The following is a 16496-nucleotide window of genomic DNA, read 5'->3' on the forward strand; positions in this document are numbered from 1 at the left end:
CCCAAGAGAAAATCGCGTTTTAAACCAGCCCCCAATCAAAGGGGCCAAAATCGCGCACACGGGCGGCGACAGATCTGCAGCGCCGCTGAAGGTAGGGTTTGCAACATACCTACAGTATGGCGAGTATCATGCCTCCTCGAATTATTACTCCCGCGCCACCACCACCGTGCAACGAAGGTTTAAATGTTTTGGGAACAACATGAAATAAACGAATGTTTTGCATCTGATCTTCTTCGGTGTCTCACATGTGTGGTATAACTAAATACAATCCAGAGATCACCATTTGGCTCAGAACTTCAACTCCACCTCTCATTCCGAATCCGACTTTTCTGGCCTGGGCCTCCTCCATTGCCAGAGTGAGCACCACCGGATACTGGACGAGCAGCAACTCGTATTCCGCTTGGGCAGTCTGCATCCCAGTGCCCTGAACATTAACTTCGCCAATTCCCGCTGGTGTCGTTTCACTGTATTTTCTAAGCTGGCCTATTACCTGCCTTAACTTGGCGGGAAGAACAGGCAAGACAAAGTACAGTAATCCCATTTTTCTTAGCGAAGCATTTGCTCCAAGTACCAATAAAAAATTCTAATAAGGCAATACCGTCCCTAATAGCCGATATGGTTCCAGAACACAAAATGTATGGTTTAACACAGATATATGTTTCATAAATATTATTATTTTGTTTTAATGATTATCTGATTAACTATATATTATTTAAGCCATTTTCTAACCATTGTGTTTTCCTTCTGACCGATGAAGACGCGCTGATGGGAACAAATGCTGGTAACGTAAAATAATGCATTACATTTCATTGGTGCGAGCATAATACGGAACATCATTTTTTAGGTAATAGTTAACTGTGATACTCCGCTTCTAACGTTCAAGAGTTTTCATTTGTCATGAGATCATAAGCGATAGGAGGGAGATTCGGACTTACAGCCCATCAAGTCTGCTCTGTCGTTCAATCATAGAAACGTAGAAACGTAGTTACACTGTTATGCAGATGATATCCAGCTGTATTTGCCGCTGAGGGGGGAAGACGCCTTTTCTGTAAAATCGCTTCTGTCTTGTCTTGATGACATTAAGTCCTGGTTGGCCCTAAACTTTCTTGGATTTAATGAAAAGAAAACAGAGGTGATTTTATTTGATTCCAATGGCTGCCGTGAACCTCCATTTGTTGATTTAGGTTGATTGTCAAGGTACGTGAAGCCAAAAGTTGTGAACCTGGGTTTTAGGATGGACAGTGACTTTAAATTGATGAGGGTAAAGCAGTGGATGTTGTGTATATGGACTTCAGTAAGGCCTTTGACAATGTTCCTCATGGAAGGTTGGTTAAGAAGGTTCAATGGTTGGGTATTAATGGTGGAGTAACAAGATGGATTCAACAGTGGCTGAATGGGAGATGCCAGAGAGTAATGGTGGATGGTTGTTTGTCAGGTTGGAGGCCAGTGACGAGTGGGGTGCCACAGGGATCTGTGTTGGGTCCACTGTTGTTTGTCATGTACAGCAATGATCTGGATGATGGTGTGGTAAATTGGATTAGTAAATATGCAGATGATACAAAGATAGGTGGGGTTGTGGGTAATGAAGTAGAGTTTCAAAGTCTACAGAGAGATTTATGCCAGTTGGAAGAGTGGGCTGAAAGATGGCAGATGGAGTTTAATGCTGATAAGTGTGAGGTGCTACATCTTGGGAGGACAAATCAAAATAGGAAGTACATGGTAAATAGTAGGGAATTGAAGAATGTAGAGGTGAACAGAGGGATGAGGGAATAGACTGTGCAACGTTCCCTGAAAGTGGAATATCATGTAGATAGGGTGGTAAAGAAAGCTTTTGGTGTGCAGGCCTTTATAAATCAGAGCATTGAGTATAGAAGTTGGGATGTAATGTTAAAATTGTACAAGGCATTGGTGAGGCCAATTCTGGAGTATGGTGTACAATTTTGGTTCGCCTATCAATTATAGGAAGGATGGAACAAAATAGAGAGAGATTTACTCGAGGGTTGCCTGGGTTTCAGCAACTAAGTTACAGGGGAGAAAGGTTGAACAAGTTAGGGCTTTATTCTTTGGAGCGCAGAAGGTTAAAGGGGGACTTGATAGAGGTTTTAAAATGATGAGAGGGATAGACAGAGTTGACGTGGAAAAGCTTTTCCTTCACTGAGAGTAGGGAAGACAGATGGCACCATGGGCGAGTGTTCGCATTTTGCGACCGGAAGGTAGCCGGTTCGAATCCCGCTTGGAGTGCATACTGTCGTTGTGTCCTTGGGGCAAGGCACTTCACCCACCTTTGCCTGTGTGTAAAGTAATGTAATTATGTGAAGCACTTTTGGGGTCAATGCAAGTTGACTAAAAATGTGCTATATAAATAAGATTATTATTATATTATAAGATTCAAACAAGGGGACATGGCATGAGAATTAAGGGACTGAAGTTTAGGGGTAACATGAGGGGGAACTTCTTTACTCAGAGAGTGGTAGCTGTGTGGAATGAGCTTCCAGTGAAGGTGGTGGAGGCAGGTTCGTTTTTATCATTTATAAATAAATTGGATAGTTATATGGATGGGAAGGGAATGGAGGGTTATGGTCTGAGCGCAGGTATATGGGACTAGGGGAGATTATGTGTTCGGCACGGACTAGAAGGGTCGAGATGGCCTGTTTCCGTGCTGTAATTGTTATATGGTTATATGGTTATAAATAAGATCGCCAAACATGCGCGGTGGTTACGTCCAGCTTCCTTCACCTAAGGAAGCTAGCGAAGGTGAAGCCCATTTTCGAGCGGCAGCATTTTGAGACAGTAATCCATGCCTTTATTACATCTAGGCTGGATTACTGTAACGCGCTCTATGTTGGTGTTGCTCGTTCTTCACTGGCTCGTCTCCAGTTGGTTCAGAATGCTGCTGCTCGCCTTTTAACAGGGACTCGAAAGAGGGAGCATATATCGCCAATTCTGGCCTCCCTCCATTGGCTCCCGGTGCACTTTCGAATTCATTTTAAGATACTGTTATTTGTTTTTAAATCTCTGAATGGGCTCGCCCCGCCTTACCTCTCTGATCTGCTCCACCCATACGCTCCTGCCCGGTCGCTCCGGTCAGCTGGTCAGCTGCTCCTGGAGGTACCGAGGTCTAGTCGGAGGCTCAGAGGGGATAGAGCCTTCTCTGTTGCTGCTGCGGCACTCTGGAACACCCTGCCGTTGCCCATTAGACAGGCCCCCTCTCTGCCCATCTTCAAATCCAGTGTTAAAACACATATGTACTCCCTGGCCTTTGACCATGCCTGAGGCTTTGCTTCTGTTTGTGGTGTTTTTGATGTTTCTATATTTTACATGTATTTTCCTACTATTTATTTTGATTGTTATTTTCGGTGTGTATTAACTTTTTTGTCAATGATTAGTGATGTACAGCACTTTGTTGCAGCTATGTTTGTTTTTAAAGTGCACTATAAATACAATTACTATTATTATTATTATTATAGAAAATAGGTGCAAGAGGCCATTCGGCCCTTCGAGCCTGCACCGCCATTCAATATGATCACGGCTGATCATCCAACTCAGTATCCTGTTCCTGCCTTCTCTCCACACCCCCTGATCCCTTTAGCCACAAGGGTCACATCTAACTCCCTCTTAAATATAGCCAATGAACTGGCCTCAACTGCCTTCTGCGGCAGAGAATTCCAGAGATTCACCACTCTCTGTGTGAAAAAGGTTTTCCTCATCTCGGTCCTAAAATATTTCCCCCTTATCCTTAAACTGTGAGCCCTTGTTCTGGACTTCCCCAACATCGGGAACAATCTTCCTGCATCTAGCCTGTCCAACCCCTTAAGAATTTTGTAAGTTTCTATAAGATCCCCCCTCAATCTTCTAAATTCTAGCGAGTGCAATCTGAGTCTATCAAGTCTTTCTTCATATGAATGGCCTGACATCCCAGGAATCAGTATGGTGAACCTTATCTGTACTTCTTCTATGGTAAGAATGTATTTCCTCAGATTAGGAGACCAAAGCTGTACGCAATACTCCAGGTGTGGTCTCACCAAGACCCTGTATAACTGCAGTAGAACCTCCCTGCTCCTATACTCAAATCCTTTTGCTATGAATGCTAACATACCATTCGCCTTCTTCACTGCCTGCTGCATCTGCATGCCTACAGTCTGAAGAAGGGTTTCGGCCCGAAACGTCGCTTATTTTCTTCGCTCCATAGACGCTGCTGCACCCGCTGAGTTTCTCCAGCAATTTTGTGTACCCTCCTTGCCTACCTTCAATGACTGGTGTACCATGACACCCAGGTCTCGTTGCATCTCCCCCTTTCCTAATCGGCCAACATTCAGATAATAATCGACTTTCCTGTTTTTGCCACCAAAGTGGATAACCTCACATTTATCTACATTATACTGCATCTGCCATGCATTTGCCCTCTCACCCAGCCTATCCAAGTCACCTTGCAGCCTCCTAGCATCCTCCTCATAGCTAACACTGCCCCCCAGCTTCGTGTCATCCGCAAACTTGGAGATGTTGCATTCAATTCCCTCGTCCATTTCATTAATATATATCGTAAATAGCTGGGGTCCCAGAACTGAGCCTTGCGGTACCCCACCAGTCACTGCCTGCCATTGTGAAAAGGACCCGTTCACTCCTACTCTTTGCTTCCTGTCTGCCAACCAGTTCTCTATCCACATCAATACTGAACCCCAAATACCGTGTGCTTTAAGTTTGTATACTAATCTCTTATGTGGGACCTTGTCGAATGCCTTCTGAAAGTCCAGATATAACACATCCACTGATTCTCCCTTATCCACTCTACTAGTTACATCCTCGAAAAATTCTAAAAGATTCGTCAGACATGATTTACCTTTTATAAATCCATGCTGACTTTGCCCAATGATTTCACCACTTTCCAAGTGTGCTGCTATCCCATCTTTAATAACTGATTCTAGCAGTTTCCCCACTACCGACGTTCGACTAACTGGTCTGTAATTCCCCGTTTTCTCTCTCCCTCCCTTTTTAAAAAGTGGGGTTACATGGCTGATCTGTCTCTCCCTCTTAAACCCATTCTGCCTTTTCCCCCATAACCTCTGACACATGTGCTAATGCAGAACCAATTTATCCATTTATCTCTGCCTTATATAGAGATAATATATAATGTCCAATGTTTAGGCCTCCACACCCTTTTTTGGCAAATAATTCCACAGAATCAACACCCTCTGACTAAAGATATCCCTCCCCATCTCCTTACTAAAGGAATGTTCGTTACTTCTGAGCCTATGTTCTCCAGTCCTAAGCTATCCCACGTGGAAACATGCTCCCTATATCCACTCTACACAGGCCTTTCATTATCGGTAGTTCTGCTTTGTGACATCGTTCCGTTGGAGCCAGGGAGATGGATTTCAATGTGATCGCACTTCATGCATAAATACATATATATACTTTACAGCTGAAGAATGAAAATATGCAATCCTGCAACTATTTCCACAGGGATCCTTATCAACCCGCTGAGCGCTTGAATAAGTTAATTTATTTTGTGTGAATCTGTTGGCTGTCCTGACACCGGGTGGAAATGATCTAATTGATGTTTTTTCGCAAGCTTCGAAAACAGCATGAGCTACCAACAAAAGAAGGTCCTTCCCCACCGCCGGAGAGCAGTTTATCATTTTGGCTGCATTTTGCTCTGCAATGCAATAGTGTTGCCGCGATTACTTCGCCCATGTTCACTTAAAGACTCCGATCGATAGTCGATAAATGACTGATTTCAGCGTCGTAAAATAAACCGTTAATCATGTTCCACAATCTCAAATCTGCGCGTTTCAGTCATTTATCTATTGATTTATTTATTTATTTTTGCTGTCAAATTGCTAACACACAGTTTGACGAAGACGGGTAAAAACCTGTTGACAAGTCAGCATAAAGAAATCTCGAATTCATATGGAAGTGCATTGCGGATAGAGCTTGTATTCTTGGATGTTTCCTGGCAAAACATTCGATTCCGATGTCTCCCTCACCACTAAACCCTCAATGAAAAATATGTTGGAAATATTTGTCTCCAATACTTATATGTGATTTATGTGCGCATATAGTGAAATTATCTGTGCGTGTAAATTGTGTTACTTGTATTGAAACATATTGAACTGCCCTTTACCTGTCAGTCATTGTTGATAGCACAAGTAAGTTTCATTTGATTTTGCACTCAATGTTTTTAGATTTGGAAAAACTTATTGCGGAGAGCAGTGAGTACATATCTTCTAAGATAAACGTATGTTGTTAAATTAAAATGCTATTAAATGAGTACTGCAGTCCAGGAAATTGTACATGTGATCCACCGATCCGCTTTATTCAGTTTTATTTTCTGTTGCCTAATGATCAGGGATAATAATGTTTTGATGTTTTAATCATTCCTACAGTGAAACAGATGCTTGCAAAAGATATAGGTAATTATTGCCCTCTGTCACAGAATATATTTCAGAATATACATCGTATATTTTTATTCAAGAACGTTCACGAAGAAATGCATCTGATTGTAAGCAAATCGTGCCGTACGTAAGGCCGAATAGGTAACGTACATAAATATACATTCAATGTCATTATCGGGTCAGCAACAATTATTCTTGAATACGCTTACACAAATAGATCAGGATGTATGGATTGACAGTCATCTGATATCGTAGTTTATGTCATCATCGTCTGCAGTATTATTAAGATAGCGTCGGGGTTTGACATTGAGCTAATTAAAAGAGCAACCAGAGCTGCCAAGGAAAGGTACTCTGAGAAGTTGAGGAGCAAGTTCTCAGCTAGTGACTCTTCTTCAGTTTGGAAGGACTTGCAAGAAATTACCAGCTACAAGAGGAAAGCCCCCGCTCTTTGGACAATCGTCAACTGACCAACGACCTGAATGAATTTTACTGTAGGTTTGAAATCAGATATGTAACCCTGGTACCCCCTCCCCCTCCCAAACCAACAGAGCCAGCCGCCAGTCTGCAAAGAATGTACCCCACACCCTCTCCTTCCCATCACCACTTCACATCTACTTAAGGCAAAACTCCAGTATGAAAATACTGGACCAATTCAGACCACAACCAACCCTTCCCACCCACTCACAGCCTGAACACAGTCTGAAAAGAATGTGCTCTTCCACACCCACCCTCCTCCAGTCACCACCACACCCAATTACGCACACCCTTCTTGCTGAACAACATCACTTCGTCATCAATAAAGACAGAGGATGTGGAGAGGCTTTTCAGAAGCCAGAAACGCCAGAAATCACCAGGGCCTGACAATGTTTCCCCCTCTGCTCTCAAACTCAGTGTCAAGCAACTGGAAACGGTCTATACAGACAGTTTTAACTAGTCCCTGCAAACATATACCGTCTCTGCCTGCTTCAAAGTATCCACTATTGCCCATGTGCCCAAAAAAGCAAGCATTACTTGTCCAAATGATTATAGGCCTTAAACAACCATTTGCTGTGCGTTGTTTCAAACCAACCACCACCACCCAAATGCTGTGCTTTATTTCAAACCAACCACGTTTTCATTTTCAAACCACATTAAGGGCACTCAAGGTCATTCAAACCACACTAACAGTTTAATAGACATATGCTCAGTGTTATGCACAGCTCAGACTGAGAGACTTGACCTTCTCGCTCCCCCATCTTGCAGAGACTGACTGAGGCACTGAACCCTTCCGGGTTCCATAGCCCCCCCGGAAGGGGCGTGGCCTTCAAAGAGAGAATCTCAACATCATTTAAACACTAAAAACACATTTTATTTTTAATCGATGGGAAAAATCTCTTGTCCTGCGTAGCGGAGGACTCTGAGTAAGATGGCCAAAAATTACAGCAGTTAGTGGCAACGTTCTTTCCAAAATCAATATAGAGAACAGCATGAAGTGGTCAAGATCAGATTTTAGTAATATAGATTACGATACAGATTAAGCATGCTGCATATTCCTTATGTAGTCCTTTCCGGATCTTCATCGCTAGCGCCGCCCATAAGCCTGCGTGTCGAAATCTCTCACCCTCTTAGACCAGCTGCATGCCATGGAGACGAAACGTGGTTCCTCTGTAGATTTACCAGTAAAATACTATGGATTATAATCTCTATGCGGGAGTCTGGTCATTTCAACACTATGCAACAAATAGCTGTGTTCATTGAGGATTTAAAGAAGTATACTTCAAAAGTCTACTTAATACAAGTGGAATAATCTGATATTGTGTTATATTTTGTTTCATAAGAGATTGAAATTCTCAAGGTAAAGGTGTCAAACGGTGAGGAAATTATTAATTCTACTAAATTACAACTTCGCGGTTGTCTTACCTGCATACATCCAGAAAAAAGCACATTTGCAACAATTGCTTAATGGTGGGATTCCAGTGTCTCATGTGGCTGATGTAATTAATAATTAGTATTGATTGCTAATGTTCCTGGGTCTGTCTGAACGTAAACGTTAATTTCCTTATTTAGGATATTTATTTTCAGATAGTATATACGCCTTCATTTTCAACAATCCTTTAATGATGAATGAGCATCATCGTTTCTATTTCACATTGCGTTGGAGTTATTATTATACATATTTGCTGTTCATTATTTAATTACGAACGACGTAAGGCAGGGAAATGTATGTCAACCCATCGATTTATTTAGTATTCTTATTCATATTAGATCCGTTACATTGGCTTTAATAGCAATATGTCCAATGAAAGAACTGAAGAGTTATCAGTGTGTCATGTAGAATGTGGTGCTTTCAAAACGCATTGAACAGTCGGCGATTGAATCAAGTTCCAACATTGCTATCGTATTAAACAACATGTACCTCGGGAAGTTGTAAGAAATATTTCCATGAACGATATTTATTTTAAATAGGGGACTGACTAGAAGAAATGCAAGGGGATGTTTGCATGAATATTAAACGAGAATTACACGTCTTGTCATTATTGATATTTATATGATTAAGATTACTTTACAAGTACTTTGTAACTAGTTATAAGTAGATATAACTAGTTGCAGTCTACTAAATTCTCGATTGTATTTCATCGTTTCACATTTACATATTTTTCGCAGAAAGCAGAAGCGTCACAGGTAAGATACCAGCATTTATTTATCAAGCCACACATGAACTGAACATAAAGCTAAGCACCCCATTGATTTATTGACATTTTTTATTGAAAGGACGAGAAGGAAGCATCGGAGCATTGACACGGCCTCACCGATCAGGGCACATGGATGATCAGTTGATAAGTATGTGTTAATATAGCGCTTTGAAAAGCGCTCTGGATAGTTGTTATATAACAGTAGTATATTTTGGTTGTTGCCGCCCCTTTCCTCTGCTGTTCAAGTAAACACTGGCAATTGCATGCACTCATATGCGGAAACCTGGAAATTATTTTATCGTCGACAATGTTTATAGCCTTTTCAAATAGCGTCAAACTGACATCACGTTATTTGGTGTGATTCTAAGTTATTAGAAGAAATACTCCGACCTTGATATCCCAATTTTCGTTGGACCGTTTTCAAGTTGATTTACAGCAAGCGTAGTTTGATTTTTGCCTGACACCCCTGCTTCGCTATAAACGATCATAGCTGCGCATCCTGGTGTGTATTGCCTTAAAGAATTTACACTTAAGCGGCTTCATTTCAAAATATTGGAATTATGACGCTTTGTTTGGTTAGATTTTTCAACGTACACCCCTCCGTTTTTTTTTTTTGTGAGATAAAAGGAGTATATCTTTCGTGGAATCTAATCGGCCGCATTTATTCGCCTATTGATTTCCATTGTAAACTATTGTATTTCCCTGCTCTGTTATCTGTATTTTTAAGACAGCCATTGAAATTCACCAACCTGCGCATGACAAGTCAGCTCGGCTAAACGTATCAGTCTGCCAGAGAGAGAGAGAGAGAGAGAGAGAGAGAGAGAGAGAGAGAGAGAGAGAGAGAGAGAGAGAGAGAGAGAGAGAGAGAGAGAGAGAGAGAGAGAGGAGAGAGAGAGAGAGAGAGAGAGAGAGAGAGAGAGAGAGAGAGAGAGAGAGAGAGAGAGAGAGAGAGAGAGAGAGAGAGAGAGAGAGAGAGAGAGCGAACGCGATGTTTTAATCTGTATAGTGCGAGATAATGTGCGCGCGTGTGACATGGACAATGTGAAAGTAAATCTTTTGGGCGCGTCAGAAAGTTTATTTTCGCGAACATTGTTTGAACTGTTTTAGATTGCTTATATCAACTTGGTACACGTTTCCAGTTACCACGCAATATCACCATATACACCATATAACCATATAACAAGTACAGCACGGAAGCATACCATCTCGGCCATTAGTCCGTGCCGAACACTTACTCTCACCTAATCCCATCTACCTGCACCCAGACCATAACCCTTCATTTATTTCCCATCCATATAACTATCTAATTTATTTTAAATGATAAAATCGAACCTGCCTTCACCACCTCCACTGGAAGCCCATTCCACATAGCTTCTACTCTCTGAGTAAAGATGTTCCCCCTCATGTTACCCCTAAACTTCTGTTCCTTAATTCCCAAATCGTGTCATATTGTTTGATTCTTCCCTACTCTCAAAGGAAAACGTTTATCCACTTCAACTGTCTATCCCTCTCATCATTTTAAAGACCTCTATCAAGTCCCCCCTTAACCTTCTGCGCTCCAAAGAATAAAGAACTAACTTTTTCAACCTTTCTATGTAACTTAGTTGCTGAAGCCCAGGCAATGAATCACAATGAAAAAAAATGCTTGTTTATCAAAGACACACGAGCAAGCCTTACGTTCATTGCAAAAGAAAATATGTTCTTCTTCAAAAAAGATATATTAAAAAAAATATTCGTGCATTACTCGATAAATAGGTACAATATGTGAATGGCGCACTACCTGCGATTTTTCTGCTGCCCAATGTTATGCAATGCTGATCATTCCGTTGTCCTTGTTTCCCACGGTATTATATTCCGCTTACATATATCATGTTTTATCACAGTCACGGATACTGGAAAAGGCAAAGACAGAGGTATTCACATGAAGCACATTTAAATGCCCGCTTCCTGTAACACATCTTGTATATCCTCTTTTATTTGATAAGATATAATCTGAAGGCCAAGTATGGATGGATACATTATTCAAGCCATGCTTTCCTTTCCGTTCCGAATAAATATGTCATGATGTGATAAAACAGTGTCTCTGTGTCCTATGTGATGATAAACCACGAAATGTTTTACTGCATGTATATTGCTTTAAGTGTTCATGCGGTCATTCCCATCAAAGGACAATATTATTATGAACTAAGTGTTGTTATATTTAAACAGATAAATATATAGCAGCATAATTACATTTGTATCAAAATAGAACAATTTCTTTATTTTTCAGAACTCGATCAACTGAGAGGAATTCTGAGAAATGCAGGTGTTTTCGCTGATCAGAAATATTTACTCACTAATTCTTTGAAAAGTGTATGATTACTTCAGTAAACACGAGCCAAAGTCATTGTGTGATCTGAACACGTCTGTAATGAGCACTTAGCAGCACTTAGGACAACAGGTTATCAATACATCCTTGCTGCTCGAACTGAAGTGCCGGAAATGGGGCGTTAGTATAAGTGTTGTGCAGGGGTGGAGTTAGTGGTGCTGGCCTGTGAGTGATTGGCTCACATACACCATCAATCTACATCCTTCCCCCTTGGGATTACGTGTGGAAAGGGCACACATGCCATGGAGTTAAACATACTCGCCATATCTGTCTGGTGGTCTGCTAGCACGTCCCGAGCGCGTGCGGACCCAACCCTCCCATCCCTCTCCTGAAATATGGGACGGAGATCCAGGAAGCGAGAATGACGCGGGAGAGGCTTGCGGGGACCGAAAGGGGAAACATGCGGTGGGTGAGACCCCGTGGTTAGTGGAGACCGAGGGACGAAGAGGGGTGTAACGCATGCGGGGACGGGTGGGAGACATCGCAGAAGGCAGCCGGAACTGGAGCGGCGGAGCATAGGGACCAGCAGGCGGTGGGCGGGGCTCCCTCACAGCAAGTAGCTGTTGTCGACTTCTCCGGAAAACCGCTTCCTCACTGTCCACCACGTAAGACCGTGGCTCGTCCGTCGGGCTGAGAACAGTGCCCAGACGGGAATGTCCAGTCGAAGTTCGTAGAAGTTCGTAGAGCGGACGATCGTTTTTGGATATTTTGCCTCTCTTGGAGACGTCTCTGGATAGTGACAGGCCCCAACGCGCGAGGAACCAGCTGCTGTTGTACAACTCCCAATCCAGATAATTTGTTTAAAATGTAGCTGTAGGTATTTTCATTAAGCTGTAGACCCATGGATCGTTAATTTGCGGAGTAGGTCTAAATGGTCTAACTATTAATTTTTAAATATTATTTTACGCTATCAATTACAAACTTCAAGGAAACTATAGAATGGGAGATGATTTTTTTTTTTTAATGTCCTTGGAGTATTACATTTTTCAAGGACACAAAAAGTTTATCATCAAATCTACGTCAGCATTTTGCTGCCCTGTCGTTAGGTCGAAGTAGGATATACCTTGTTATTAGATAATATGAAATAGATTACCAGTTATTTCCATTCGAACAAGTCTCTTGCTACATTTTGGATCTACAGTGTAAAATAATTAGCTTGAGTTCTGTGTATATTTCTGAGACACATAATTTCTTAGTAATTCTTTCTCCTTTATGTGTATCATCTTGTATCCTGGTTGAACGATGTGATGCAATTTAGACGCGCTTAGTATGAGTTACAATCAAAGTCCTTCGCTACTGCAGGCAGTTTTTTACCCATTTCCCGTAAACTAATATTTGGTGCAAATAGAAATTGTGATTTCCTTTTATATACTTACGTCTCGTTGCCTTGTTGAATCATATCTGGTTTAATCAACCAGATTTTTCTGACGATCTGATCAGGTTCCATTAAAACGCAGAATCATCCCTCTTGCATTTCAATCGTCATGTATAAATAGCGAAGCCCTTCGCTTGCTCAGCGGTGGATCATCTCGCCTCTCCGTTGGAACAAACACAGACAATTTTCAGAGCATAAGAGCCGTCTCTTCCTCTCTGTCTATTTATTTAAATGCTTGAATTACGCATTTCCTGGCATGTATTGCCTTAATCCTGCAGAGGTTATCGAGTGCACTTTTGGGATTCAAATGATACGGATGCACGGTGACTCGTGCATGTTGTCATGTATGCTTATAAAGTGTCCTTCATAATGTTTGGGACAAAGACCCATAATTTATTTATTTGCCTCTGCACACCACAATTTGACAATTGAAACATTAAAACATCGTATGTGATTAAAGTGAACGTTGTCAGATTTTATTAAAGGCCATTTTATACATTTTGGTTTCACCATATAGAATAAATGCCCCCCCCCCCCCCCCCCCCCCCCCCCCCCCCCCCCCCCCCCCCCCCCCCCCCCCCCCCCCCCGTCATTTCAGGGCACCATACTGTTTGGGGGACAGTGATTCACATGGGTTTGAAATTGCTTGGGTTTATTTATTTGCCTGTTTAATGCAGGTATACGAAAGCACTCGGCACCTATTCGTTCATCCAGTTTTCCATCGGCGTTGGCATCTTTTATGGCTGTTTATCAACATGGGGACCTAATTTGTGCAAATCAAAGTCAAAGAAGTATAATGAAATAACTAGTCTGTGAGGCCTGAATTGATTATATTCGCAACATTTAAACCTGCACAAGAATTACTAAGAGAGAGCGAATTTCATTTTATGACACTAAGTCCTCAGTATTCGCGAGGAAACGAGGAGCCGGACTTCCCCTGGAGAGCAAAAAAACCGACGCCTTCAAAGCCTCTGACCATAACACTAAGACGGAGACGGCATGTGTTGAGGAATTTTCACATTTCATGCGACATCTTCCCTGTACTGTAAGTTTCAGATGGTACATTTCAGTTTCATATTGGACATAATCCTGCCGTAGTCGTGATCTCAACTAACCTCCAGTTTAATGGCCGCGTGATACACCGACATGACCAAACCCAGCCGCAAAACCTTCCAGGAACTCACTGTTCCCAACCATGATTTCATCAACATTTCACGAATCGTTTCATGCACGTAAGCCTCATTGTGAAGTACGTTGTTTATTACATTGTGCCTTTAATAATCTTAACTCAATTCCCTTTATAAAAATATCTTTAATTTCATTTCAGTCATTTTCCCTGTCAATAATTTCGTGTTTTAACCAAAAAGGCATGGCTGTACACACGTTTATATGAATTGGTACTGTTTCTTGACATGAATATTTGGAAGGAATACAAAGCTGCCTCTTTTTCTGCAACATCAGAAGACAAGAAGACATTTAGGAGACCTCGAGGTAATTCTGCAGCTAAGTTCACATCAAATCTTATAATTTGCATTGTCTAAGTGTTGTTCGCCTTTTACTGTCGTCCAATTGTGGCTACGGTATAATAGATTCGAACATGGATAAGTAAAGCAACATTCTTGGTTTAATTTACAATTAGCCTTATTTGGATATTGCTCTTTCCACTAATTGCCTGAAGACTTTCTAAAGTTAATGTATTACGAACTTGTATATTGTTATTCTGGTTTATCTGTTGGGATGTTAAATTTAGTGGCTGCATGCGATGACGACGGCATATTTCGCGATTAGGTGACACAACCATCTTAAAAAGTATCGCAGAGAATATCAGGATGTGGGCGGGTCCTGTGACGTCTATTAATGAATCATTATTTTCATTTTAATATCATCAATATTATTCTATTTTAAATTGAGGCAAACCTCGAAAACGGGATTTGAATGACTGTTGATATATTACTTCCGGTGTAACATAGATGATACCAGAAAAAATATTTTAGTACATAGAACCATTCCTAAAATGGCAATTTTTCTATCATTCGTCTATTCAGGCTAAAATCTAATATTTATTTTTCAACGGAGGGTCAGTCTCAAAGGCCCATTTCTTATGATGTCGTATTTCAGCCGTAGAATGAACGCTCAACTTGCGCGTCTACAGTTGCGCGTATATCTGCACTTAACTGCCCATGCCTTAAATTGTCGTGCCGTTTGCACTGCATATCTCAGATGTAATTCCATAATCATAACATTTTCAATTTGCTTTACGCGACTTTCCATATTTAGGAATATTGCAATAATGGCGGTGCAAAAGGCAATTTTAATAATTGTATTTCACTACATGTTACCCCTGTCAGTTCAGGCTCCACTTTATTTAATGCGCATCTCCCGCCTCTTACACCTTTTTCTTTTCCCTCTTTAAAAGTATTTGTCTTGTGGATGTACCTAACAATTTGCAGAATGTATTCAAATACTTTCCCTTCTTCAGATACAGAACGTTTTACTACATCCACGGCGGATTTAGGTAAGACAATAGATCACAGTGCTGTACATCAAATCTTTGAACTCTTTCTTTTAGCAGCAGGCTGTGCCTATTACAGCCCAGCGCAGACGTTCGCAACAGCGACTGAAATCGCGAACAAATGCAACACACACAAAGTGATATGGAACAAATGAAATTATATTGATGACCTGTAATTTTACATACATAGATTAGAATTATTTTTTGATTTTCTTTTTAAAATCTACCGATTGTTACTTTGCCCCTGCGGAATTTACGTTGAAACAGTTGACTAACAATTTGGTAACACGTTGATGCTGGTTATAATTACATCCAGTGTATATCTTCGTTCGGTAGCAAAAACGAATGCACCAATAGGTATTTTGTGTTACTCGCGGACATTGAACATTAAGATTCGATCGAAAAATGCGATATCATGCATTTAAATGCTCGAATTGTGATGAGAACCATTAGGAGCGTACCGGCATAAGCACAAACTAGACTAAGTGGGACCCGTTGCGTCCCATTTTCTCACGAGAGATCATTGCGTCTCACAACGCAATATTCCAATTCTCCACCAATTCCAATGTTGGTGCCCACTGGGAGAGAGACTTTCTGGAGAGCTAGTGTGGTTGCTGAGGGAAGAAGGGACTCGTTTCCAGAGGGCTAGTATGGACATTGTGGACCGAATGGATTATTGGGCTGGCAGCTCAGTCACTCAGACATGATGGGCTGGCAGCTGAGTACCTCAGGCCTGGTGGACTGGCAGCTCAATACCTCAAGCCTGGTGGAATGGCAGCTCAGAAACTGCCCGAAATTCTGCCCAAAACAGGTGAGAAACACTGTGAGAGAGAAAACGAGAGTGTGGCGAATCAATTGTAGACATTTTTCATCGTGTTCTGCAGATCACAGCAATGAAGGCGGGAAGTCTACCCTGGCTTGGATGTCACAGGGAGCCAATGAAGTGAGGGAGGGAAATACTGGGGCGAGGATTAATACATGCAACGGGAATACTTACTGATGGGCCGAATGGACTCCTCCTTGTCATGCAGCGGCCTGATGGATCGACGGAGCTCTTTAAAAAATAAATCTGTTTGAAAACTCAGTGAAAGGCACTTTTTCAAGACATTTCCTGCCCTGGCACGTGCATTTTGAGGCAAAATGCTCCTCCTGGGTTAATACGGACAGTTTGGACAAA

General features: G+C 41.6%; 1 long non-coding RNA gene across 1 annotated transcript; it reads left to right on the forward strand.

Annotated features, from left to right (window-relative positions):
* Positions 1–5848: 5848 nt before the first annotated feature.
* On the forward strand, positions 5849–8242 carry LOC129714850 (uncharacterized). Its single transcript, XR_008726421.1, has 3 exons — positions 5849–6209; positions 6384–6410; positions 8210–8242. It is a non-coding gene; the product is annotated as an uncharacterized LOC129714850 (long non-coding RNA).
* The last annotated feature ends 8254 nt before the right edge of the window (positions 8243–16496 follow it).

Source organism: Leucoraja erinacea, chromosome 42 (assembly GCF_028641065.1).
Source record: "Leucoraja erinacea ecotype New England chromosome 42, Leri_hhj_1, whole genome shotgun sequence".
Classification (NCBI taxonomy): domain Eukaryota; kingdom Metazoa; phylum Chordata; class Chondrichthyes; order Rajiformes; family Rajidae; genus Leucoraja; species Leucoraja erinaceus.